General features: G+C 38.6%; 1 pseudogene; it reads left to right on the forward strand.

The window, feature by feature from the left end:
- The window catches only part of LOC121492568, a 106918-nt pseudogene extending 87841 nt beyond the window's left edge, over nucleotides 1-19077 (forward strand).
- The last annotated feature ends 7347 nt before the right edge of the window (nucleotides 19078-26424 follow it).

Raw genomic sequence — 26424 nt, forward strand, 5'->3', positions numbered from 1 at the left:
TCCTCTGACTCCACATGTAAAAAATTGAATTCATCACCTTTTCTATCACCTCCCAATACCCTTCTCTTTTGTGCTGTTCTCTGTCATATTGATGGCACCACCTTCTAACATGGCCCAAATCAGAGACCTTGGAATCTGCCCTTACTCTTTGCTCCTCCTCACCCAAGGTCCCTCACATCCAATCAATTTCAAGAACTGTCAGTTCCCTGTCTTGAATCCATCCATGTTTCCCCACTCTCACTGCTACAAGCCTAGTACAGGTTAAAAGCATCATCTAAATTTGAGATGTCTACCAACTGGTTCTCCTGTCCCTACTTGACCGCTTCCAATCCATTGTTTATGCTATACCCATGGATCTTTCAAATATGTATCTAAGGATTTCATACCCCTCACTAAAAATCCTGTGGCTCCACTCTGCTTTTAGGATGAAGTCCAATTGCCTTAACCAACTAAAGAGACTCTACATGACTTGTCTCCCATATACTTTTCCAGCCTCATCTCTCACCAGAATTCCTTCATGTTTCATGTAATATAACAGCCACAGTGAATCTCTCTGATCTTTAAACTTGATGTCTCTCTTGCCTCCTAACCTTCCTGGAATCACAGAATTATATAGGGAAAACAGACTGAAAAATACCCAAATTGGGGCTTTCCACCAACTTCATCCTTATCTTTGGACAATTCAATCCAATTCAATAAACATTTATTGAGTGCCCACCAAGGGTAAAACAATACCTTACCAGCTGCAAAGACACTTACTATGTAAGACATATCCCATGCCTATGGAATTTGCAATTTCGTTGCTCCTCTTAAACCTGAGTTTAAAAGTTCAAGTTTCTGAAGTCTTCCTCAAACTTAAATTCAAGCCACACAAAGAAACTATCTGTCCCTGACACAACTGGGTTGTGCCTATATTCACTTTCACCAGAATGTTTCAACCCCTTCTCTACCAAGCCCGGGCCGACATACCTTCTCCCTAGCTCTATACCTCAAAGAAGCCCCAACTGGTTGTTAATGGCTAGATTACAAAACTCTGTTGGCTTTTTCAGCTGTTGCTTAAGTTACTCCATCTGGTCTTGATCACCCAATATTCCCAGGAGCCAGAAACCCTGCATTTAGTAGCTATGTGGGGTGTTGGATTTTTAAGTTTAAAAGAGTGGGGCTCAGAAAAGGGGTAGAGGGAGGATTCACCTTGAAGAAATTTAATACCCAGCATTTCTGATTGGCCCTGGCCACAGGAATAGAGCAAAAACAATGGAGCTAGGCAAAGAACACCTATCTAGAATCAAAAGACTATATTTTATGTCTTTGTTGAGTTAGGAATGTGATTTCATAAAGGAGACATGATCTTGGTGATAGTGTTCTCTCTTCTTGGCAAATGACTAGAAAGCATTATATTACTGGGCAAATGACAAAACATCACCCCTTCCTCCTGACTAGAGGCAGACTTTGTACAGAGCATGTGCTGCATGTCCCCATATAGCTGGCCCATGTACACTTCTATGCCTTCTAAAGTCATAGCTATCCTAACATAAATGGAATACACTTTCTCATGTTTCTCACCACTCAGCTCTGAACAAGAAGGAAACTACTTTATAAACAGAGAAAGTTATTATAACACACTTTCTCTACTTGGAAACTCATATGAAGTTTCCTATGCCTTGAACTTTCATCATCTGTTCATAATGGCCAATTCTGACCCACCTATCTACTCTCAGTGAGGCAGAAATTTGAACTGTTCTCAAATATAACAAATACAATTCTTGGCAATCAGAGTTTTACCCAGAGGTAGTAATAAAGCATTATCATCCCAGTCCAATGACTATTAATAGAGAGAAGCAACATGAAAGTGTCAAATAGGGTAGAGAGCATGCTACAGCTGGGTTTAAACACTAAAAACTAAGGAATAGGATACAGAGAATCAAGTGGCCATTTGTCCCTATGTCTTACTCCTTTGGTTTTTTTAGGTTGATTTGATTCCCATCTATTTCAAGGTACGGCATATTCTAGTTGAATCTGGTTTGGGAAGCAATTAAGGATTCTGGGCGCTTCTTTCAAGGGAGGCCCTGGACTTTAGTTTAGCTGAGTGTTCCTAGGTTAAGATACCTTTCCTCCCACGTATCACAAAGGAGGTTTGTGAGTGTATGTTGAACAGCAACAGTTGGAAGCAAGAGAGTCAAAAGATTGGATATGGTATCAACCCTATGTTTCACCTGCATCCTTAGAAGCGTGAAGATTCAGCCGCTATGGTAGCAAAACCTCCCACAGAACTGTACATAGAGTGACTTTCATACTTGCCACACCTTTGGCATGGCTGTTAACCCCTGCATTCCCTCTAAGAACCTGTCAGTAAGTCTTTCAGATAGCATCAAATGAGGAAATTATAGTTTGCAGGCCAAAGATACTGAGTTCGGAAACATTTACCAATTACCTCCTCCATGGAGAACGATGGGTTTAGCGTTAGGGTGTAGTAGGTAGGGTGAAGAAGGGCTTGAAAGATGAGAGGCACAGGAAGCTTCCCCTCACAGGAACTTAAAAATAAGGAAATTGACACATACATGAAATAAATAATACAAAAGAGGGACAGAACCCAGGTGTCTAGGGTTGTGCTTGCTCAAAGAGAATGAAATTTGTAACTGGTCCTACCATCAGCACCTTTTAAGTGTTTTTCATTCTTCTAGACTAAAACTTTATCATACCAGCCAAGGAGCAATCAGCAGAAATATGCTTCTTGGGCAAGATTCATTTATGTTCTTTTGCTATTCCCAAGACACAGGCTCTGAAGCCTATTTTCAAGTTAAACTAGTTTTGATGTGTGAGGAGATATGGTCAATAAAATAGTAAATAGCCAAATAAATCAAAAAAATTAGAAAGGCCCACAGAGGCCAGGTTAGGATGTATCTGCCCGCAGGTATTTGGGCTCTGCTGCACAGACCTACAGATCCATGAGGATGCCACATAACTGGTTCCCCCCAGGGTCTTTTCCAGCCTGCAGAGACAGTAATTGCAGGCCTAGCAGGAAGGTCTGTGAAACCAACTGCAGAGCTCCCCAGCACACCATATTAAATGCCATCAAAACCAGAGGCTTTGCTGATAAGAGAAGTATTGCATTAGACAAAATAAGTCAGGATACTACAAATCCTCAGTCAGACCCACTTCAGCTTGATTGCAATTCTTGACTACAGGCCTATTTCTGAAAGACATCAGACACGGAAGGAAAGAAAACAGTCTGAGAAAAAATACAGCTTATTCCATTTGGAGGATAGAGAATGAGACATGTAACAGATGGAATGGGGAAGGGCAAAGGGCTTAATAAAATTCACTACAGGATTAGGCACTCATTTGATTAAAACCAGCATATGTGGGGCAGAAGCAGAACGAAATGACACCACTCTGACTCATGCTTCAGGGTGTGCAGCCACCACCACGCAGGCAAGACCAGGTGGAAGCCACATACACCATCCCTGCTAAGAAGCATCATAACTGGGGAACTGGACTGTGAAGGTTTGGCCTCGCTCTGTAATGTCATGAGAGTCCTGGCCACAGAAACAACAACTCATGTGGGATAGAAACAGAAGAGCTCAGTTTGCATCCTCAGAGCCAAGCACAGCACTGGACCTATCAGTGCTGAATAACTGTGATTCAGTTAAGTCTAACCTCTTAGTTATGTCCATGATATCTGGAGGGCTTATAGATACATACATTCTGTGACCGTATGTCCAGACTTGCCTGATAGTCCCAGTCTCCACTTGGATCAGCAGAATCAGTAATGCCCCCTTCCACTTGCAAAAAGGTATCCGTCTGGACAGCAGATTCTACTTTCCTTTAAGTATACAGTCACCAAAATGAATGTTTTCCACTGATTGGATGAGCACAAACACACACTTTTTCTGTCAGTAACTCCTCAGTCCTTGCAGAACCTGTCTTTGGTCAACTTTGTGAGGCCCTTTGCTCTCTGGTCTCCCTTTTCTCTCTCACCTATGTCTCTGTTGTTCCTTCCATCCCTCTGTGTCCCTCAAGTGTCCTGTCTCAACCCTGGTTGGGGCGGGGGGAGGGGAGAGTCGAAGGGGGATGCATCAGCTTCTCTGTGTCCTGTGAGTCCAGATTATTTTCATTCCTTCAGAGTCTCAGGGACACCATTGCCAATGTGTCCTTTGTGCCTATGCGACCTTTCCTCGCTAATATTCATCAGCTTTCATAGTCTGACTTTAATATACTTCTGTGCTGACAAAGTCTCTACCTTTCTTCCTGACTTATCAGAGACCTCCCCAAGAATGAATGATAAGAAGAGAAAAAAGAAGCAAGGGAGGAAAAAAGCCCTATCTTACTATAAATAAATAAATCCACATAGCTTGAATGAAGTCCTACACATGGGCAAGGAGATGATGGCCTTTTAGTCTTGTGCATTTTTCTTATCTTCCAGAAAGAAATAACTGAACTATGTGCTTGCTTTTTAAGCAGGGAGTCTGATTTTTCCTTGGGACTTGTATCTATTTCTTTTTATTTAGTGTAGTGTTTATACCAGCAGGATTCAAGAACAAATTCTATTTTGTTCAAGATAAATCATCATTCACTTCAGGAAGCCCAAAACCATCACAAAAATAAAGACAAGTAGGAGGAAAAAGGGATGTTAGTAAGAACTGGATCCATTAATGAGTCTGGGATTCTGATATCTTTTGATGTAAATTTTTTCAACCTTTCTCTCAGACCACAAGTGGGAGTTTATTACCTGGTGTGTTAACTTCTTATGAGCTTCAGGCACCATTACTAATAAGGAAATGATAGCATATCTAATGACTCTGTCTTCATAAAAGGAAGCAAGAGACTCATCTGGCCATATCAGATGCAGGACTAAATTAGGAACCGCAAAAAAATAAACTCAACTCCACATAGTGTGCAGTTAGAGTCTGAAGACATGGATTGGAATCCCATTCTAACTGTTCCCAGCAGTATGGCCTTGGAAAACCTCTTAGGACCTCAGTCTCTCATCTGTACAATGAGGGGCTCATTTGCTTAAGTTCTACGTATCCCTCAAACTCTATGGTTTTATCCTTTGGTCAGGGAGACTTTCTCCCATCAGCTCCACATGAATGGTATCAAACGTTCATTTTATCTCCTATTCCCATGTTCCACTACTTATCTCCTAACACCCCTAACAGAAGTTCCCTGGGTCGCTATGCTGCCTCACTGCCCCATCCTTCATTGAATCAGATGCTCTGGATTACATAACTTCATTAGGATGAATTCTGGCAAACGAAAACTGTCTCTGCTCATGGTACCTAACTGTGCTTTGACTGTGAGCTCTCTGAGCACAGCAAAACATCTCAGATCAAAGGGTCCATCTGTTTTTAGCTGGAAAATAGAGTTTGAATAACTAAGCTTGCTACAAATTGACCAGCTCAGGTTCACTACTGTGAAATCAATTACTCAGCCTTCCATGTCTCTCCTAAACCAGACTGTGTTCAGGGGATTCAACAATACAACAATTTCAACCCTTGATCCTCCTTGGCAAAGAATGTCGATTTATTACGCCTGCCCAGAAAGGTACCAACACTCCCTGACTTGCTACTCCTTGATTCAAACTTGACTCCAGACACATTTGCTTACCTAAAAAAAACCTAAACAAAGTATCTGTTACTTATTTTCCCTTAGTGAAAGAAGAGTTTGCAGGATCTTCTCAATAGCATTTAAAAATACTGGGCACAGGGTGCCTGGGTGGCTCAGTTGGTTGAGTGTCTTGACTTCTGCTCAGGTCATGATCTTGGGGTCCTGGGATCAGGCCCCACATGGGGCTCCTGGGTCAGCAGGGAATCTGCTTGTCCCTCTCCCTTTCCTTTTGCCCCTCCCCACTCATGTTCTCTCTCTCAAATAAATAAATAAAATATCAAAAAAAATTAGTGGTCATAACTCAATTGTACCCTCTCTTCCTATGAGATGAAAACACCTTTAGTCAGACTCAGAGATCTTAAACTCCATTTGGATATTTCCTGAAAGCTCCTTGATAATTACCTCATGGAACTGCTGGAACTAGGAAATGAGATGATGCATGTGAAATGCACAAAGCCCACAACATTATAGGAACTCTGTTTTTTCCAATGGGTGAGAAAGACACCTTGCAGCAGGTAGCATTGCAGGAATTCTCTTGATAATGGAAGAGGTCTACTGTAAGTGGTAAAGTGGTAGGGGTAAGAGAGAAGGAGTAGATGCATAAGCAAACAGAAAAGTGAAACAGATGTGGAATAGACCATGAGTGCAATGTAGGAAAGTTCTTCCAGACTCTGGTTCCCCAGCATCCCAAATGGCCACACTCATGGAAACCTGGTTTTCTGGTGGGTCTCAAGTTCCATCCACCTACAGACTTCCACTTCCTGCTCTCTAAATGCTGCAATCATAAGAACATACTCTCTGCTCCCTCGGTCCTAACTGTAATGCCAACATTTCTCCCATGGTGCCAATGACGGTCCTATCTCTACATTTGATTTCTCTGTTCTGAGTAGAAACAGCCACGAGAGATTCTGTTTTATAGATAATTTGATAAATTTCATGATTTTGGAATCCATGCCCATTTAATTCTCTAGGAATTTTATCTACTGCTGCTCTCCCATGTCCAAGGGCCCATGGTTGATATTTTTTCACAGCAATCATGGAAGGCATATACAGACTTCCAAATGCTCTCAGTGCCTACCTGAAAACAGCTTCCCACACAAGGAACACCTGCCCTATTTCAAACATCAATGTTGCCTTCCAGCCCCCCTGCCTTGGTAAACTCTGCCTACTAGAAGAGTAGTTCATCCAAAGCCTCCATAATTCTAAGTCTTAGCTTTGCTAGGCTGACTCCCCAGCTCCCATACCCTGGCTGTAAGACAGATTCCTCAAGGATCCTGAATCCCATTCCCTTGTCCCTAAGTGGGTTCAGAGACAGTGGCTAGCCACAAGGCATTCTTGAGAATGAGACTTCCAACCCAAATCTACCAATCACATGAAACTCTTGGGCTGAACTTGTTCCCAGTCTCTTTTGCTTGATTTTCTTTCTCTTGCTTCCTCCATCCTTTCCATAATTGCTGCTTTTCTTCTCATTATAGATGAGCCTCTCCTTCCTTCTGTCATTTCCCAAGCTTCTCTGAAGGAATTCTCTGGCAAGTTCTGGCAAGTATAAAAAGTGGAAAGGATGCTGAGGACCAGCCAAACAAACAGGCAAACAAATAAAATGAAGAAACTAAAGAAAGTATGCATTTGGTTCTAGAAACCACATGCTTCTATGCTATCTTAGGCACTAGCACAGAAGTGTCCCTGGAGAAGGAGTCAAGCCATAAAATTACTTAATACTGAGAATATCAGCAGCACCACAAGGTGATGTTTACCATGATTTTCCTGTACCGAGGGCTGGATTTTCAGCAATTCCTTCCCTGGAGCCAACTTCTTATAGCTTTATGGTCAGAAATAGCTGCATAACTTGGTAAGGCGGCAGGGTGGGGAGGGAAGAATTAGATCCAGGCCCAAGGTGTCAGTGGCACTGTGCACAAAAAGCTGGCCCATGGAGGAAAGAAAAACTGGGAACTGCTCTGGCCACTTGACAGTTTGAGGCTGTCACTTGTTGGAGAAAATGTCTCTGAGGCCTAAGCCATGTAAAAAGGGAAGCCTGATACCTCCTCTGCCAGCTTTACACAGAATAAGGAAGCCCAGACCGTGAAGCTTCTTCCAGTAGCCAGATGGGTAGTATAACAACCTGGCACCAGGCCCTAACCCTCTCTTCACCATGCCCCAGAGGAAAAATATCCCCAGTATGGGGTTCAACAACCAAAAGGAGTTTACTGCCTGACCATCTTATCCAAGTTAATGAGAAACCTAGAGGTGCATCCCTGTGTGGTCACCACAGCCTATATTTAAAGTAGAAGGCCCTCACTCTGGGTGAACGCAGCCTTGAAGGTGCACAGCTTGCCTGGAACGTAGGCATGATTTCTGCCCCCACTGCTTCTTGTGCTCAGTTTATAGTGCATAACACACAGCCACACAAAGCTTTCCCATTCCACAGCTCAGGGACTAAAAATAATTAGGTTCAAGACAGAGTGTCAGAAAAGGTAGCAGGAGTCAAGTCTGGGTCAGCCCAAACCAAAGACAGCCTCTGTGCACTGGGACATCAGTCTGTGCAAGACTAGCTGAGGAAAGAGATGTCAGGAGGAGCAAGAGGAGATAGAAGGAACATGGCAGCACTGTTAGATTCACACTCAAGCCAGGCATATTCTAAGTTCTCTTAGGCACAGCCCTTGAGACCTAACTTACTCTTATTATCAGGCTCAGTCACCACCATCTGCCTCTGAGAAAAATTATCAAGAACAATTCATGTTTACTTGCTCTGAATACATGTGAGGATTCAATAGTGATGTGATGTATGAAAAATGGGCTGAGCAATATGGTCACCAATGAAAGAATCAAAGGTAATAAGGGAAAGCTCTCAGATCAGGGTGGAATGGTTCCTAAAAGAAGAGGAATGGGACCATACCATTCCTACCACTGCTCCAAACATGAACAGATAAAAGGTAAAAAGAAGATATTTCAAAGGTGTGCTCTAAAGCAAGATAATGATCTCCTTGGACCAAACTGATTTTAGCTCTTGGGGAGAGATGCTCAGCCCAAGGCAGGTGCCCTGAGCCAGACTCACTGTGGGAAATCAGGGATGGGACAGGAGGTTCTATAGCTGCTGCCTGACGTTAGGCCTCCTGTGAAGCTAAAACCTAAGGAGATAGGAGGAAATGAGCACAATCCTGAAATCAAGCTAATGTGACAAGGACCTGATCAAGGCTACCCACAAATGCAGGGACAGGACCTGTGACCGATTCAGAGTACACAAGGCAGGACTCTCCAACCACAATACCATACCTGGTTCTGAACAGGCGTCCCAAGGGATCTGGGGTAGAGACAACATTCAGAGAGGAATGAGTGAAGAAATAAGGAAGGAGAAAGGGAGAATCTCTTAATAAGAAAAGACAACCAATGAGTGTCAACATTGCAAATGAAAATAATAGAATAATCTAAAAAGTTTTTATGTATTTTCAGAACCCTCAGAGATGAAGAAAGGAATACTATTCATTCAAACAAGGGGGGGACACCTGGGTGGCTCAGGGGTTGAGTGTCTGCCTTCCGCTCAGGGCCTGATCCTGGAGTCCTGGGATCCAGTCCTGCATCAGGTTCCCTGCAGGGAGCCTGCTTCTCCCTCTGCCTGTGTCTCTGCCTCTCTCTGATGAGTAAATAAATAAAATTTTTTTTCTTTTTTTTTAAAAAAGCTCAAACATGGGGCACCTAGGTGGCTCAGTCGGTTTGGTTCAGGTCGTGATCCCGGGGTCCTGGGATCCAGCTCCATGCTGGGCTCCCTGCTTAGTGCAGAGCCTGCTTGCTTTTCCCTTTCGTACTCCCTCTGCCCACTACTTCCCCTGCTTGTGCTCTCTCACTCTCTGTCAAATAAATAAATAAATAAATAAATAAATAAATAAATAAATAAATCTGTAAAAAAATTAAAATTCAAAAATAGGCACAAATGATATTAGAGGAGATGCATGAAACACATAATAAATGGAAAATAAAGAAACCAAAAACCTTAATAGATGATATTACCTCAAGTCTGTACATACTCAAAAGAAGATTAGGAATTTAAAAATTGCATTGAGAACAAACCACAGAGAAAGAGAAGAAAGTTATGAAAGGGTAGTTAAGAAACCTGGAGAATACATTGAGAAGTTTCAAAATACATCTAATCGGTTCTACAAGAGCAGAGAGTTAAGGGGAGAGAAGCAATATTCAAATGGTGAATGGCTAATAACTTTTGAGAACTGGGGAAAGAGTCCACAGTTTGAAAAAGGGCTCTGAGAGGCAATGTGAATCAATAAACATAAATCCACAGTCCTAGTGTGTGGTCAAACTACAGAGCATTATAAAAGTTACTAGAGAGAAAAGACAAATTCCTCTGAAGCAATGACAGTTAAACTGACAATAGGTATATCATCAGCAATAATTAATGTCAGAAGAAAATGGAGTAATGTGTTCCACATACTAAGAGAAAATAAATTATCTACCTTGAATTCCGTACCTAGCTATTCAGGTCTAATAGAGTAAGGGAGCTTACCACTCAGAGACTCTCACTGAAAAAACAAACAAATAAATAAAAAACTAAAGAATGCACTTCAACAAGAAAGAATCCAGGACCACAAATACAGAAAACTGACAAAAATATAATAATGGTATATTTAATCCTTAACCATAAAAATAAGAATTATTTTTGGTTCATCTGTAACCTCAGGTATCAATGCCCTAAGTAACAGATGATAAACAAAAACACACAATAAGATGACAGAAGTCCAGATACATTATCAACCACAAAAATGTAAATGGACTAAGCTCAGAGGTTCACAAACTATGCCTAGCAGGCCAATTCAAGCCATGTGCATTCATTTATGTACTGGCTATGCTTGAGTAGTTATAACAGAGGTACATATACAAGGCTCATAGAGTCCAAAATGTTTACTGTCTGGTCCTTTATAGGAAAATGGTACCAATCCCTGGATTAAAGCCACCATGAGAAAATGGGATAAAAGTGTAGGTCAGTTTTTTAAGATCCAAATAGTGCTACTTATAAAAAAAAATCATAATTTTTAAAAATCACATCAAACATATGAAAATGAAGAGATAGATATGCCAAGCAACTATTAACCAAAAGAAAGCATACTTAGCAATATTAATATCAAACAATATAAAAGATAATGCAGCAGCATTAACAGAGATAAAGAAATACACTACATAAGGATAAAAAAAAAACACCTTGAAAAGATGTAACAATCTTGAAATTGTAAGCACATAATTATATAAAGCAAAAGTGACAAATTACAAAGAATACTTTTTCATAATTATAAGTACAGAGGTAAACTGTACAAATATTTCAGAAACTGATAAGCCAATGAATTTTAGTGATATTAAGGAAGATGCAATTAAGATATATAAAAGCTGTGATTCTAGTGGAGAATGGGTGGGTTTCAAAATTACTTAAGGAACTTTTTCAAATAATATACACACTGCCCATCTTACCCAGAGAGGAGAAAAGCAAGAGATCTTTTGAGAGCTGATGTAGTATATCTCTGTTACTGTCAGAAAGAGGGGTCTCCCTTAGGGGTGTGATGCTGTGGTGAAAGAGGTTGAGAACTGTAAGTCTTTCTCAAGGGGGTGGACAGGGGCCAACCTCAATAAGTGCTCTGAAAAGAAACATATGTGGACTTATCAAGTATTTACACCATCTCCAACATGAGTTGTGGCTACCAGAGACACCAAAGGACTAGAATACAAAGAACAAAAGATCTGTTATGATAGCAACACTACCTCTCCTGAATTTTGGGATAGGGTTTCCAATATTAAAATATGTCAGAGCTTTGTCTTAGTAGATCCAGTTTAACTAAATATACAGCTGCTCAAAACAGGAAACATTTTTTTAAGGTATTCAAAGGAATCTATATATTGACTTAAAATTTTGGCCATTCAGCTTTAGGGGAATTTTACCAATAGGTAATATAATAAAAGGCACTCTACCTCATCTAAAAGTTCACTGAGCAAGAGAAACCCAATTTAAGGAAACCACCAAAGGGAGCTTTACATATGTGATAAAATAAAATGTAGAGTCCTCAACCAATCAGTTCATCAGTCCTCTTGGTTTCCTCCCTAGCCCTTCTCTATGTGAAGGGATTTATAATAATGTATTCAATATATCAACAATCCCCTTTAACAAAGTAGTTCTCTGTCCATGGAAGTTTATAATAAATATATTTTGAGAATATATACTCAAAGGCAAGAGTAAATAAATTATGTCTAAAATATGGACTAGAGGCACTAATTCAGAGACTAAAAATACATAATTTGGGGATAATGAGGAGTGTAGTTGATGGATAATACAAAATCTTAGGGAGGGGCACCTGGATGGTTCAGTCAGTTAAGTGTCTGACTCTTAATTTCAGCTCAGGTCATGATTTCAGGATTGTGAGATCTAGCCCCACATCAGGCTCCATGCTGAGCATGGAGCCTGCTTAAGATTCTCTCTCTCCATCGCCTTCTTCCTCGTCCCCCCTAAAAATATAAATAAGGAAAGAAGTTCAGTTCTGATAAGGAAGACAGAAAATCACTACTTATTCTTGAGTAGGTAGGTGAGTGGCATGTGTAAAAATGATGTTTGTACAAAATAATAGTCCACTATGTGAAAGAAGGATTAAAGAAGGATAAAAGAGGGGTGGCTGGGTGTCTCAGTGGCTAAGTGTCTGCCTTTGGCTCAGGTCATAATCCCAGGGTCCTGGGATTGAGTCCCGCATTGAGTTCCCCATGGGGACCCTGTTTCTCCCTCTTCCTATGTCTCTGCTGCTCTCTGTCTCTCATTAAATAAATATATACATACATACATACATACATACATACATACATACATACATTTAAAAATTAGGACAAGAGAAGCTAGAAGCCTTTTGGGTAGTCCAGGAGTGAGCTGATGAGGGTGGGGTTTTGGAAGAGGGGCCATAAGAATGAAATGTAACATGAATGAAGACAGAGAAGAAGGAGACAATAGGACTTAATGAATGACTCAACAAGAGAGAAGAAAAAGGAAGGAAGAAGAAGAGGAAAGAGGAGGAGGAAGGAAGGAGAAGAAAGATGGAAGACCAAAGATGACAATGAGTACATTTATAAAACTTTGGTCCAGGAATGATGACAGGGAAGAGAAATCTCTATCTATTCATGGAAAGCTAGTTTTAGGCTCATTGGATTTCAGATAAAAGAGAAAAATCAGGTCAGCAATTGGAAAACACAGGGATTCTCAGTAGCCCACAGGGCCCTGCATCATAATCCCTTGGGTGCCTACTAAAACACAGATTCCAAGGCTCCTCTCCAGACCTACTGAAACACAATCCAGGAATCTGGATTTATTTTAATCCTGGTGGTCCAAGATGCTAATGAAGGAAAATTTTGAACTTATCTCCTTCCACAGACACACCAAAACTACAACTACATCTGAAACAATTCCTTCTGAAAAAGAACTGAAAACTAGCTGAACAGCTCCTCCACAACAAATAATGAAAGAACCAGTCAAGTGGGGTAGGAGAAGCAGAGATGCAGTCTTGCCAAAAACTCTACCTTTTCTGCTGCAACCCACAATAGGGAGAGGTCTCAAAAGTACAAAGCTTCTCCTGGAGGAGCAAGGGGTTTGTGTCCACATCAGGTACCCTTGGGACCTGCAGCAGAGAATCAAGCCCCCTAAGAATCTGGCTTTATTTTTTTTAAAGATTTTTTAATTTATTTATTCATGAGAGACAGAGAGAGAGAGAGAGAGAGACAGGCAGAGGGAAAAGCAGGCTCCATGTAGGGAGCCCGACGTGGGACTCGATCCTAGGACTCCAGAATCACACCCTGGGCTGAAGGTAGCCCTAAACCGCTGAGCCACCCTGGGCTGCCCCAAGAATCTGGCTTTAAAAACCAACGGGACTTGCATTTAAGGGACCAAAAGGATTATAGGCAACTGAGATTCTTGTTTTAAAGGGCTTACATGCAGAGGTGCCCAGGTGGCTCAGTCAGTTAAGTGAATAACTCTTGATATCAGTTCAGGTCTTAATTTCAGTCTTGATCTCAGGGTTGTGAGTTAAGGCCCCATGATGGGCTCCACACTGGATGTGGAGACTACTTAAAAATAAGTGAATGAATGAATGAACGAATAAATGAATGGCATGCATGCAGTCTCACTCACCGTAGGACTCAGTATAAAAGCAGCAGTTTGAATAGTGCCCTAGACTATATGTGAAGCAATTCATTTGCAAATCTTAAAGCATCTGCTGGAGGGGCAGGAGATAATTGGGACTCTCTAGTAGATGCTATTTTTGTACTCTCTATCTTCCTAGTACAGGAAGACACATGCAGATGCAGCACCATCCCACTACCTTATAAGTCCAGCGGGGTAAAAGGTTTCAGCACTCCCCTGTTCCCTGGCTAAGGCTGCCAAACATGAGCAGTCATGGTATTGTCATGCTTCCTTGTTATAGCTGGGGAGTACAGGGGTTGTAGCACACCCCTGCTTCCTGGCTAGGGCCTAACAATGCAAGTGTGCTTGGCATTCTCACACTCCCTTGCTAGGGCTGGAAGATACACATAGATGAGATATCCTACTATATAATTGAAGCTGTTTGCACATGCAGTCAAGGGATTTTCCCACTGCCATGCTGAAGTCAGTGATTGTGCTTCACTCCTTACACTCTCCAGTCCCACACAGGGGATGCCTCTTGATTGCCTAACCCTGATTGCCACGGGGCTTGCATTTCTGGGCTCCACAGGACTGTAACAATCAGAAAGACAGTTCTTAGGAGACTACGACCTCTAGGTCAATTCAGAGACAACAGATTAAAAACGTGTCCTGTGAAAAAGGCCTATTTACTTGTCTTACAGCTTCAGCCTGGGACAGGCTTCAGATTTGACACACATCTAGAGGCTACAGATGCACTCAAGAAGACACCATAATTAAAAAAAAAAAAAAAAAAAAGACACCATAATTGTGTGCTTCCTTGCCCTCACTGTGGCTTGATGACACCTCCTAGAAAGGAGCTCATACACTATCTGGAACCCTGATTTTTTTGCAACTATCACCAGGGATACCTCTAGATCTCCTGGTCTGAAGGCCAGCAGGGTTTAAGATTGTGGCCCCACAGGACTGTATATGTTTTTTATATTTTAAAAGCTGCTTGCTTGAGGGTCTTGCTTCCAATCTGCCCAAAACTAGGTTCTAAATAAGATCCTTCCCTTCAGATTACTGTCAAGTCTTGGCCTACCCTCAACATCAGGGAGCTATTCAGAATAAATCAGGCTATGCAGACAGTCACAAAGGTTCAAGAGCCAGCCAAAGGCTAGGTCAAGGTTGAATGGAAAGTTTCATCACCTACACAAGGCCACTCCTTCAAGACTGGGAGAAGTAGCAGTTTTGCCTAAATACATAAAACAAACACAGAGAGCCAAGCTAAATGAGGAAATAAAAGAATATGTTCCAAATAAACAAAATAAAATAGCAGAAAAAGACATTAATGAAACAGATATAAGTAATCTACCTGATAAAGAATTCAAAGTAATGGTCATAAAGATGCTTACCTAATTCAAGATAAGAATAAAAGAACACAGTAAGAACTTCAACAAAGAAACAGAAAATATAAGAAACTACCAAATAGGGCAGCCCGGTGGCTCAGCAGTTTAGTGCTGCCTTCAGCCCAGGATGTGATCCTGGAGACCCAGGGTCTCCGCATGAGGCCTGCTTCTCCCTCTGCCTGTCTCTGCCAGTCTCTCTCTCTTTCTCTCTCTGTGTCTCTCATGAATAAATAAATAAAATCTTGAAAGAAGAAAAAAAGAAAGAAAGAAAGAAAGAAAGAAAGAAAGAAAGAAAGAAAGAAAGAAGAAAGAAAGAAAGAAACTACCAAATAGATGTCCCAGAGCTGAAGAACACAATAACTGAACTGGAAAATATACTAGAGAGGTTCAAAAGCAGACTGGATGAAGTAGAAGAAAAGACCAACAATCTGAAGATAGGGCAATGGAACTTACCCTAACATAGCAGCAAAAAAATAAAAAAATTAAAAAAAATTAAAAGGTAAAGATAGCTCAAGGGACCTATATGACACCAAACAGAACAACATTCACATTATAGGGGTCCCAGGAGGAAAAAACAGAGAGAAGGGGGCAGAAAATGTATTTGGAAAAGTAATGGCTGGAAATTTCCCTAACCTACAGAAGGAAACAGACATCCAAGTCCCAGAAGCACAGAGAATTTCAAATAAGATGAACCCAAAGAAAGCCACACCAAGACACGTACAATTAAAATGTCAAAAGTTATAGAAAGAATCTTAAAAGTAGCAAAAGAAAAACCACTTGTTACATACAAGGGAACCCCTATAAGAATATAACAGATTTTTCAGCAGAAACTTTGCAGTTTGCATGATATATTCAAAGAGCTAAAAGGAAAAAACTTCCAACCAAGAATACATTACCAGGCAAGAATATCCTTCAGAACTGAGGGAGAGGTAAAGAGTTTTCTAGACAAGCAAAAGCTAAAGGAGTTCATCATCTCTAAACCAGCCTTACAAGAAATGTTAAAAGGTGGATCCCTGGGTGGCTCAGCAGTTTAGCACCTGCCTTCAGCCCAGGGCATGATCCTTGGAGTCCTGGGATAGTGTCCCACATCAGGCTCCCTGCATGGAGCCTGCTTCTCCCTCTGCCTGTGTCTCTTCTTCCTCTCTCTCTCTCTCTCTCTCTCTCTCATGAATAAATAAATAAATAAATCTTTTTTTTAAAAAAGAAATGTTAAAAGGACTTCTTTAAGTTGAAAAAGAGTGGCACTAATTAATAACAAGAAAGTATATGAAAGTAAAAACCTCACTGGCAAAGTTACATATGCAGTAAAGATATGGATTAATCACTTATAAAGCTAGAATGAAGGTTAAAAGACAAATGTAATAAAACTATCTAACAGTACAATAATTAGTTATGAGATACATAAAATAAAAAGAAATAAAATGTAACATCAAAACATAAAATGTGAAGAGGTAAGTAAAAATGTAGTTTTTGAATGAGTTCAAATTTAAGTTGTTATCAACTTAAAACAAAATGTTACATATAAAGGATGTTATATGTGAACCTCATGGTAACCACAAAGCAAAAACCTACAGTGGATACAGAAATGGAAATGAGAAAGAAATTTCACAAAATAAAAAACAAAACAAAACAAAACAAAAAAAACACTATAGAAAGTCATAAAACCACAAGAGAAGAAAGTAAGAGAAGAAAGGACAATTAATAAAATGGCAATTAATACAGACCTATCAATAATTACTTTAAATGTAAGTGGACTAAATCCTCCATTATAAAAGACACAGAGTGACTGAATGGATAAAAAAATAAGGCTCATCTACATGCTGCCTAAAAGAGATTTACTTCAGATGTAAGGATACACACAGAAAGTGAAGGAACAGAAAAAGATACTCCATGTAAATGGAAATGAAAAGAAAGCTGGGTAGCTATACTTTAATTAGACAAAACAGACTTTACAACAAAGATTGTAATAAAAGATAAAGAAGGACATTGCATAATGGTAAAAAGCCATTCTAACAAGAAGATAAAACATTTGTAAATTTATATGTATCCAACATAGGAGTACCAAAAATATATAAAGCAAACATTAACAGACCTAAAGGAAGAATTGACAGCAATACAATAATAGTAGGGGTACTTTAGCATTCTGCTTACATCAAAGGATTATGCAAATAGAAAACCACTAAGGAAACATTAGCCTTAAATGACACATTAGATCAGATGGACTTAATATATACAGAACAGTACATCCAAGAGCATCAAGATACACATTCTTCTCAAGTGCACACAAAATATTCTCCAGAATAGGTTACATGGACAGGATAGGCCAATATACAAGTCTGAGTAAAACCAAGATTGAAATCTATCAAGTATCTTTTCCAACCACAATGGTATGAAATTCAATAGCAATTACAAAAAGAAAACTGAAAAATAAAACAATTATGTGGAGATTAAACAATATACTACTGAACAATTAATTACTGGGTCAATGAAGAAATCAAAAGAGAAATATATAAATACCTAGAAAAAAATAAAAATGAAAATACCATACCAAAATATATGGGATGTAATAAAATCAGTTTTAAAGAGGAAAGTGCCTAGTGATAAAGGCCTATATAAAAAAAAAAAGAAAGAAAAAAAAAAAAAAAAAAAAGAAAAATCTCAAATGAATACCAAACTCTACACCTAAAGGAACTAGAAAAAGAAGAACAAATGAAGCCTAGAGATAGTAGAAGGAAGGAAATAATAAAGATCAGAATAGAAATAATGAAATAAAGACTAAAAAAACAGTAGAAAAGATCAATGAAACTAAGAGTTGGTTCTTTGAAAGGATAAACAAAGTTAACAAACCGTTAGTTAGATTAATCAAGAGAGAAGGCTCAGATAAATAAAATCAGAAATAAAAAAAGAAGTTGCTTTTTCACAACGGGTTTGCTGCTGGAACACAGGTGTCATGAAAACCACTGCTAAACCTAAACCAAAATGGGAAAGGGAAAGACTCACATCAACATCATCGTCATTGGATACGTAGATTCGGGCAAGTCTACCACTATTGGCCATCTGATCTACAAATGTGGTGGGATCAACAAAAGAACTATCAAAAAATTTGAGAAGGGGCTGCTGAGATGGGAAAAGGCACCTTCAAGTATGTCTGGGTCTTGAATAAGCTGAACATGAACGTGGTATTGCCATTGATATTTCCCTGTGGAAATTTGAGACCAGCAAGTATTACGTGACCATCATTGATGCCCCAGGACACAGAGACTTTATCAAAAACACGATTACAGGCACACTTCAGGCTGACTGTGCTGTCCTGATTGTTGCTGCTGGTGTTGGTGAATTTGAAGCAGGTATCTCCAAGAATGGGCAGACCTGTGAGCATGCCCTTCTGGCTTACACACTGGGTGTAAAACAACTAATTGTTGGTGTTAACAAAATGGATTCCACTGAACCACCCTACAGCCAGAAGAGATACGAGGAAATCATTAAGGAAGTCAGCACCTACATTAAGAAAATTGGCTACAACCCTGACACAGTAGCATTTGTGCCAATTTCTGGACATGCTGGAGCCAAGTGCTAACATGCCTTGGTTCAAGGGATGGAAAGTCACCTGTAAAAATGGGAATGCCAGTGGAACCACACTGCTTAAAGCTCTGGCTTGCAGTCTGCCACCAACTCGTCCAACTGATAAGCCCTTGTGTCTGCCTCTCCAGGATGTCTACAAAATTGGTGGTATTGGTACTGTCCCAGTGGGTCAAGTGGAGACTGGTGTTCTTGGGCCTGGCATGGTGGCCACCTTTGCTCCAGTCAATATTACAACTGAAGTAAAGTCTGTCGAAATGCACCATGAAGCTTTGAGTGAGGCTCTTCTTGGGGACAATGTGGGCTTCCAATATCAAGAACCTATCTGTCAAAGATGTTCGTTGTGGCAACGTGGCTGGTGACAGCAGTGGACAAGAAGGCAGCTGGAGCTGGCAAAGTCACCAAGTCTGCCCAGAGGCTAAATGAATATTATCCACAATACCTGCCACTCCAGTGATCCCTGGGTGGCGCAGCGGTTTGGCGCCTGCCTTTGGCCCAGGGCGCGATCCTGGAGACCCAGGATTGAATCCCACGTCGGGCTCCCGGTGCATGGTGCCTGCTTCTCCCTCTGCCTGTGTCTCTGCCTCTCTCTCTCTCCGTATGACTATCATAAATAAATAATAATAAAAAAATTAAAAAAAAATACCTGCCACTCCAGTCTTTTTTTTTTTTTTTTTTTTTTTTTTAAGATTTTAAGATCCCCTCTGCCCCAGTCTTAATCAGTGGTGGAAGAATGGTCTCAGAACTGTTTGTGTCAATTGACCATTTAAGTTTAATAGTAAAGGACTGGTTAATGATAACAATGCATTGTAAAACCTTTGGAAGGAAAGGAGAATGTTTAGTGGACCATTTGGGGTGTGTGTGTGTGTGTGTGTGTGTGTGTGTGTGGCAGTTTTAAGTTATTAGTTTTTAAAATCAGTATTTTTTAATGGAAACAACTTGACCAAAAACCTGTCATAGAATTCTGAGACCCATTAAAACAGAAGTTTAATGAGAAAAAAAAGAAAAGAAATAAAAGAGAAGTTACAACTGATACCAGAGAAATATAAGGGATCATAAGAAACTATTATGAACAATTATATGTCAACAAATTGGACAACGTAGAAGGAGTACATACATTCTTAGAATTGTATAATCTTCCAAGAATGAATCAGGAAGACATAGAAACTCTGAATAGATCAAGTACTAGTAAGGAGACTGAGTAAGTAATCAAAAACTTCTCAACAAACAAAAATACAGGACCAGACAACTTCACTGGTGAATTCTACCAAACATTCAAAGAAGATTTAATATCCATCCCTCTCAAACTCTTACAAAACGTTGAAGAAGAGGGAACACTCCCAAACCCATTTTACAAGGCCAGCATTACTCTGATACCAAATCCAGGTAAGTGCATCACAAAAAGAGAAAGTTACAGACTAATATTCCTGGTGAATTTAGATGCAAACATCCTCAGCAAAATATTAGCAAACCAAATTCAATAATGCATTAAAAGGATCAAACTATGACCACGTGAGATTTATTTCAGGGATGCAAAGATGGTTCAACATCCACAAATCAATCAACATGATACACTGCATTAACAAAATGGAGGATAAAAGTCATCTCATTAGATGCAGAAAAAGCATATGACAAAATTCAACATCCATTTATGATTAAAAGTCCTTAACAAAGTGGATATAGAGAGAATTTACTGCCGCATAATAAAAGTGATGTATGACAAGCCCACAGCTAACACCATACCCACTAGTGAAAAGCTGAAAGTTTTTCCTCTAAGATCAGGAATAAGACAAAGATGCCCACTCTCCCCACTTTTATTCTACAGAGTATTGGAAGTCCTTGACAGGGCAATTAGGTAAAAAGAAAAAACAAACAAACAAAAGGCATCCAAAATAGAAAGAAAGATTGTCATTATTTGTGGATGACAGGATCATTATATACGGAAAACCCTGAAGACTCCACCAAAAAGAAAAATTGTTAAAACTAAAAAATAACTTCAGTAAAGGAGCAGGGTACAAAATCAATATTAGAAATCAGTTGCACTTCTATCACTAACAACAAACTATCAGAAAGAAATCAAGAAAACAACTGTATTTACAACTGCATCAAAAAGAATAAAATACCTAGGAATAAATTTAACCAAGGGATCAAAGACCTGTACACTGAAAACTAAAAGTCACTGATGAAAGAAACTGTAGAAGAGGCAAAGAAATAGAAGGGTATTCCAAACTCATAAATTAGAAAAATTACTGTTATTAAAATATCCATATTACCCAAAGCAAAATACAAATACCTCGTAATTTGTATCAAAATTCCAATGTCATTTTTCACAGAAACAGAACAATCCTAAAACTTGCATGGAACTACAAAAGACCCCAAATACCCAAAGCTATCTTGACAGAAAAGAACAAATTCAGAGACATTAGTATGCTCCCTCATTTCGAACTATATTACATAGCTATCGTAATCAAAACAGTATGATATTGGCATAAAAATAGACAGATAAAGAGAACAGAATAGAGAACCCAGAAATAAACCCATGCATATATGATCAATTAATTTGTAACAAAGGAGGCAAGAATGTACAGTCTCTTCAATAAATGATGCTGGGAAAACAGGACAGGTACAAGCAAAAAAATGAAACTAGACCACTGTCTTACCCAGACACAAAAATGAACTCAATTGGATTAAAGACTGGAATGTAGGACCTGATACCATAAAACTCTTAGAAGAAAACACAGGCAATAAGCTATTTGACATCAGTCTAAAAGATGAATTTTTGGATCTGATTCCAAAAACAAAGGGAACAGAAGCAAAAATAAACAGGTGGGACTACCTCAAACTAAAAAGCTTCTGCACAGCAAAGGAAATCACGAACAAAATGAACAGACGACCTACTGAATGAGAGAGAATATTAGCAAACCATATATCCAATAGAGGGTTAATATCCAAAATATATAAGGGATTCATAAATACAACAGCAAAGAAAAAAAAGCAATCCAGTTTAAAAATGGGCAGAGGATCTGAATAGACAATTTTCCAAAGAAGACATACAGATAGCCAGCAGGCATATGATGCTCCACATCACTCATTATTATCATTAACTTTCCCAAAGTGACAACAGATCTTATCTGTCTCATTTTCATTGTGTATTTAACAAACACAACCCAAATATATACAACTTTAAAGTTTAAAAAATGATTAGGAAATGCTAAATAGGTGCCTAGTATTTTAAGCTTTGGGGGGGAAAAAACAGGTGTTTGGTCCCAAGTGTGCTTTTCCTCCCAGTTACATTGTTTCCAGTATTTTATTTTATTTTTGTTTTGTTTTGTTTTTAAAGGAGATAGAAATTTATTGAATAGACTGCAAGGGAGCAGCGGGCAGGAGAGCAGAGGAGAGACTGTCTGCCTTCTTTCCAGTGTTTTGAAATGGTGCTAGTTTCCAAGGTAACAGACAATCGATATTGGATTGTATTTCTTTCAGTTTAAGAGTTGTAGGTAGGTGCCCTTCAGGATGAGTGAAAGCCTCTGAGGCAGCAAATACCCAAATGTTCTTCTTGAATTAATGACTAAAAATGTACAATCACTGCAAGCCTTAAAGTTGAAAAAGTTTCTCATAGTGACAACAGCAATTTACACACTTGCAGAGCTTTGCAACACACAAGGCACTTTCCTGAGCATTCCTCACAGAGCCTCCTGTCAATCCACAGGAGCATGTAGGACAGATATTGCTATTTTTTCTTTCACAGAAGGTGTGTCCAAGGCAGGGAGCTGGAATTTGACTCTGACCATCAGACCCAGGAATCTTTCCATGATACCCAAAACATACAAGTAACGAAAAAGATATTTTTTTCCCCTCTTAGAAATAAATCTGTGGGGAAAATTTGATTGATAAATGTTTTGCTTGCAGCTTACATTGTCAAATATTACAATGAGGTAGCCTCAGTTTTTCTGGTGGAACTGAAGCTTAAATTTCCTGGGAAAACAAAAACCTTCAGCTTGTGTGAATAAACAAAATCAGTTGGGGGAAGGAAACCACAGTGTGGATAAGGACGTGTGAAATATAAAGGCTTCATGCAGCTGGGTATCAGAACCAAACTCTGAAGCACAAACTGTTGGAACTGAAAGGCCAGTACAGAACTCCACAATTACAGCTGGACATTTCATCAGCCCTCTCTCAATAAATGATGGAAGAATCAGTAAGGATGTACATGATTTGAGCATTATCAACTAACCTGACCTATTAACATTTATAGAACACTCCAGCCAACAACTGCACATTCTTTTTATATGCACATGAAACATTCATTAGGGCTATAAAACAAGTCTTAATAAATTTTTAAAATAAATTTAAAATAATTGAAATCATACTGTAAGAGAATTAGAAAAAGAGCGCAAAGAAAATCTAGAAATATCTAGAAAGAAAATATACTTTTTCTAGAAAATCTATTTTTCTAGAAAGAAAAATCTACAAAGAATATCTGCAAAATACAAATATTTGGAAACTAAAAATAAACATCTAAATAATACATGGGACCAAAAAAAGTAAAAGTAAATATTTTGAACTATATTTGAAAATATGTGTTTATACTTGAAAACATAAACACATTAAAATTTGTGAGGTACAGCTAAAATTGCCTAGAGGCAAATTTATGGCTTTAAAAGCTTCTATTGGAAAAAAAGAAAAGTCTAAAATTAATCATCTAAATTTCCACTAAAAAAAATGGGGAAAGAAGAGCAAATTAAACCTAAAGTAAATAGAAGGAAGGAAACTCTAAACAGCAAAAATCAATGGCATAGAAATGAATGAGCAATAGGAAAAAAAAATGAATCCAAAAACTGCGGTGTTTTTTTGTAAGATAACAATAAAACTGATAAAATTCCAGACAGATCAAGAAAATAAGACAGAAAACGATCAAAATCAGGAATGAAAGAGGAGAACTTAATACAGATAGTAGAGAGATTAAAAGAAAAATAAGGTAATATTATGAAACACTTTTTGCTGCTGCTTTAGGACAAAACTAGTATTTTTCTTGAAAAAATAGAAGCACATACACAGTGATATTTCTCTGAAACTATTCCTTCTCAATGTAGTCTCCACCATTTATAATAATTTTAACTTTTAACCAACTAATTCCATTTTGCAGAGAAAACTGAGTGATGAATAATGTAAATTGTCACACCCCAATATTTTATCAGCCTACCAGAGTTCATAAATTCATATAACACAACTTTCTACAGTTTATAATATCCTCTACACAACTTCTCAATGTGGCAAAAGTGAACATGAACATGACCCAAAGGTACCATCTTTTGATAGTATATAGAAGTTAGAAACAAAGGTATATAAATTTTAAATTATGCTTAATAATACTTTAGCATTAAATCTTATTTAGAAACAATGTAGGTATCCAATGACTTCCATTAATTAACCCAATTTAATACTAATCCAAGATTTTAAGTTACTTAGATCTTAGAAATCTATCTGTAGGTTGACATATTCCAGAACACAATTACTAATGAAATAAAGTCATCAGAATAGGGATCAATTTGGTCAAACAGAAATTTACATTTTTTATAAGCAAGCACTAAGTAGAAGTAATGATAATTTATTTGATCAGTAAACCTGTATATATATATATATATATATATATATATATATATATATAGAAAAACATACCCAAGTATAATAAGTGTACATTTGTATTACATATAACATTGATAAATCACAGAAAACCTAGCTGTTTTTATTAAATCAAATTATTAAACCAGTTTGCATTAAGATTTACCTAAATTATGTGAACTTAAATTTTTAAGATGTTTCTGAACTGGTTTCTTTTAAAATACTTCTTAAATTTAGCACTTTTTAAATTCCGTTTCCTTATTTCCTGAGAATTACAGAATTATATTTATATATGCACTTATCTCCTAAGCCAATCAGAACAAGGCTCCTTTAATTTAGAAGATTATATATATATATATATATATATATATATATATATATATATATTTTTTTTTTTTTTTAAGATTTCACTTATTTATTCATGAGAGACACAGAGAGGCAGAGACATAGGCAGAGGGAGAAGCAGGCTCCATGCAGGAGCCCGATGTGGGACTCCATCCAGGGACTCCAGGATCACTCACTGGGCCAAAGGCAGGCGCTCAACCACTGAGCCACCCAGGCGTCCTGAGATTTTATAATCTAATTTGTTAATACCATCTAGATTTAGGAAACCATTACACATTCATACAATGAGAGGGAAAGACCACATTCACAAAGATACAGAGTTTAGAGCTCTAATTCTAAAATTCCAGTTGTCAGTCAAGAGTAAACACAGAAGCACAAAAAAAATTTACTGGTTCAGATTATCAGAGAGCTCTTTTTCTTCCTGGTGGAACACAACATTCTTAATTGATTTGAGCCCAAACAGATGAATATGAAAACAAAACTAACAAACTAGTTTCTCTGTTATGTCTCACCAACAGAGACTAGATCTCTACAAATCCTTAATCCATGCAGAGAGCTCACCAAATGGTCAGACTGTAATATTAAATAACAATCACTGTTAGCAGCAGTGGGCTATGACTTACTGCTGTAAATAAAACAAAGACTAACCAAAAAATTAACAGAGAACAATATTAAAATTGGGAAAAACAGAGAGTTGGCAAAAAGCTACTGTCATTTTTTTTTTTTTTTTTTAGCTACTGTCATTTTTGAGAGCCCCCCCAAAAAAGATGTTTTTCAGTTTTTAAGTAACCCACGAGCTGTACTTACATGGTGAAAAGTGTATCTGGCTTTTTTTTTTTTTAAGGTTTTAAAAATTTATTTATTCATGAGAGACACACAGAGAGAGGCAGAGACACAGGCAGAGGGAGAAGCAGGCTCCATGCAGGGAGCCCGACGTGGGGCTCCATCCCAGGTCTCCAAGATCCAGGATTCAGGATCCAGGATCACACCCTGGGCAGAAGGCAGATGCTCAACCACTGAGCCACCAGAGGGTCCCTGTATCTGGTTCTGTTAGGTGAATCCAACTGGGCAGCTCAGTAGAAGGCATACAAACTGTTAAAAGACTATTTACAATATATATACATATATATAACATATATTAATTTAAAACTGATCAAAATAACAAACCTGCAAGGCCAAATTTCACAGCTCTATATGCTACAGACATCCTCCCAAAGTGCACGGTGTGGAAGGTGATTTTTTTAACCCTGCCATTTAAAGGAATGTTCTACATTTGAGTTTTAATGACTAGAAATGTGTTACAAATAGCTCATCCTTGTAACTGATTTGTGTGCAAGACCAGGCAATTGAATCACTTGGCCTATACAGACACAAGAATATTGAAAATGTCAGAATTCAAAGAGGAATTAAGAAGAGCACATGATGTAATGAGCACTGGGTATTCTGTAAGACTGATGAATCACTGACCTCCACCTCTGAAATGAATAATACATTATATGCTAATTAATGGAATTTAAATAAAAATTTAAATTTTTAAAAATTAAAAAAAAAAACAAAAACAAAAACAGAGGAACCCAGGAAGTGTCATCCAGCGGACACTCTAGACCCATCCCAGCACAGTGTGGTGAAGAGTTTGCCAGAAGCTCCTTTTTCAGTCCTTATAAAGAGATTAATATGCCCCCCCCACCCGAAGAGTTTAACTTTAAGACAAAAAAAAAGTGCCCACACTTGGCAGGGTTC

Source organism: Vulpes lagopus, chromosome 6 (genome assembly GCF_018345385.1).
Source record: "Vulpes lagopus strain Blue_001 chromosome 6, ASM1834538v1, whole genome shotgun sequence".
Taxonomy (NCBI): Eukaryota; Metazoa; Chordata; class Mammalia; order Carnivora; family Canidae; genus Vulpes; species Vulpes lagopus.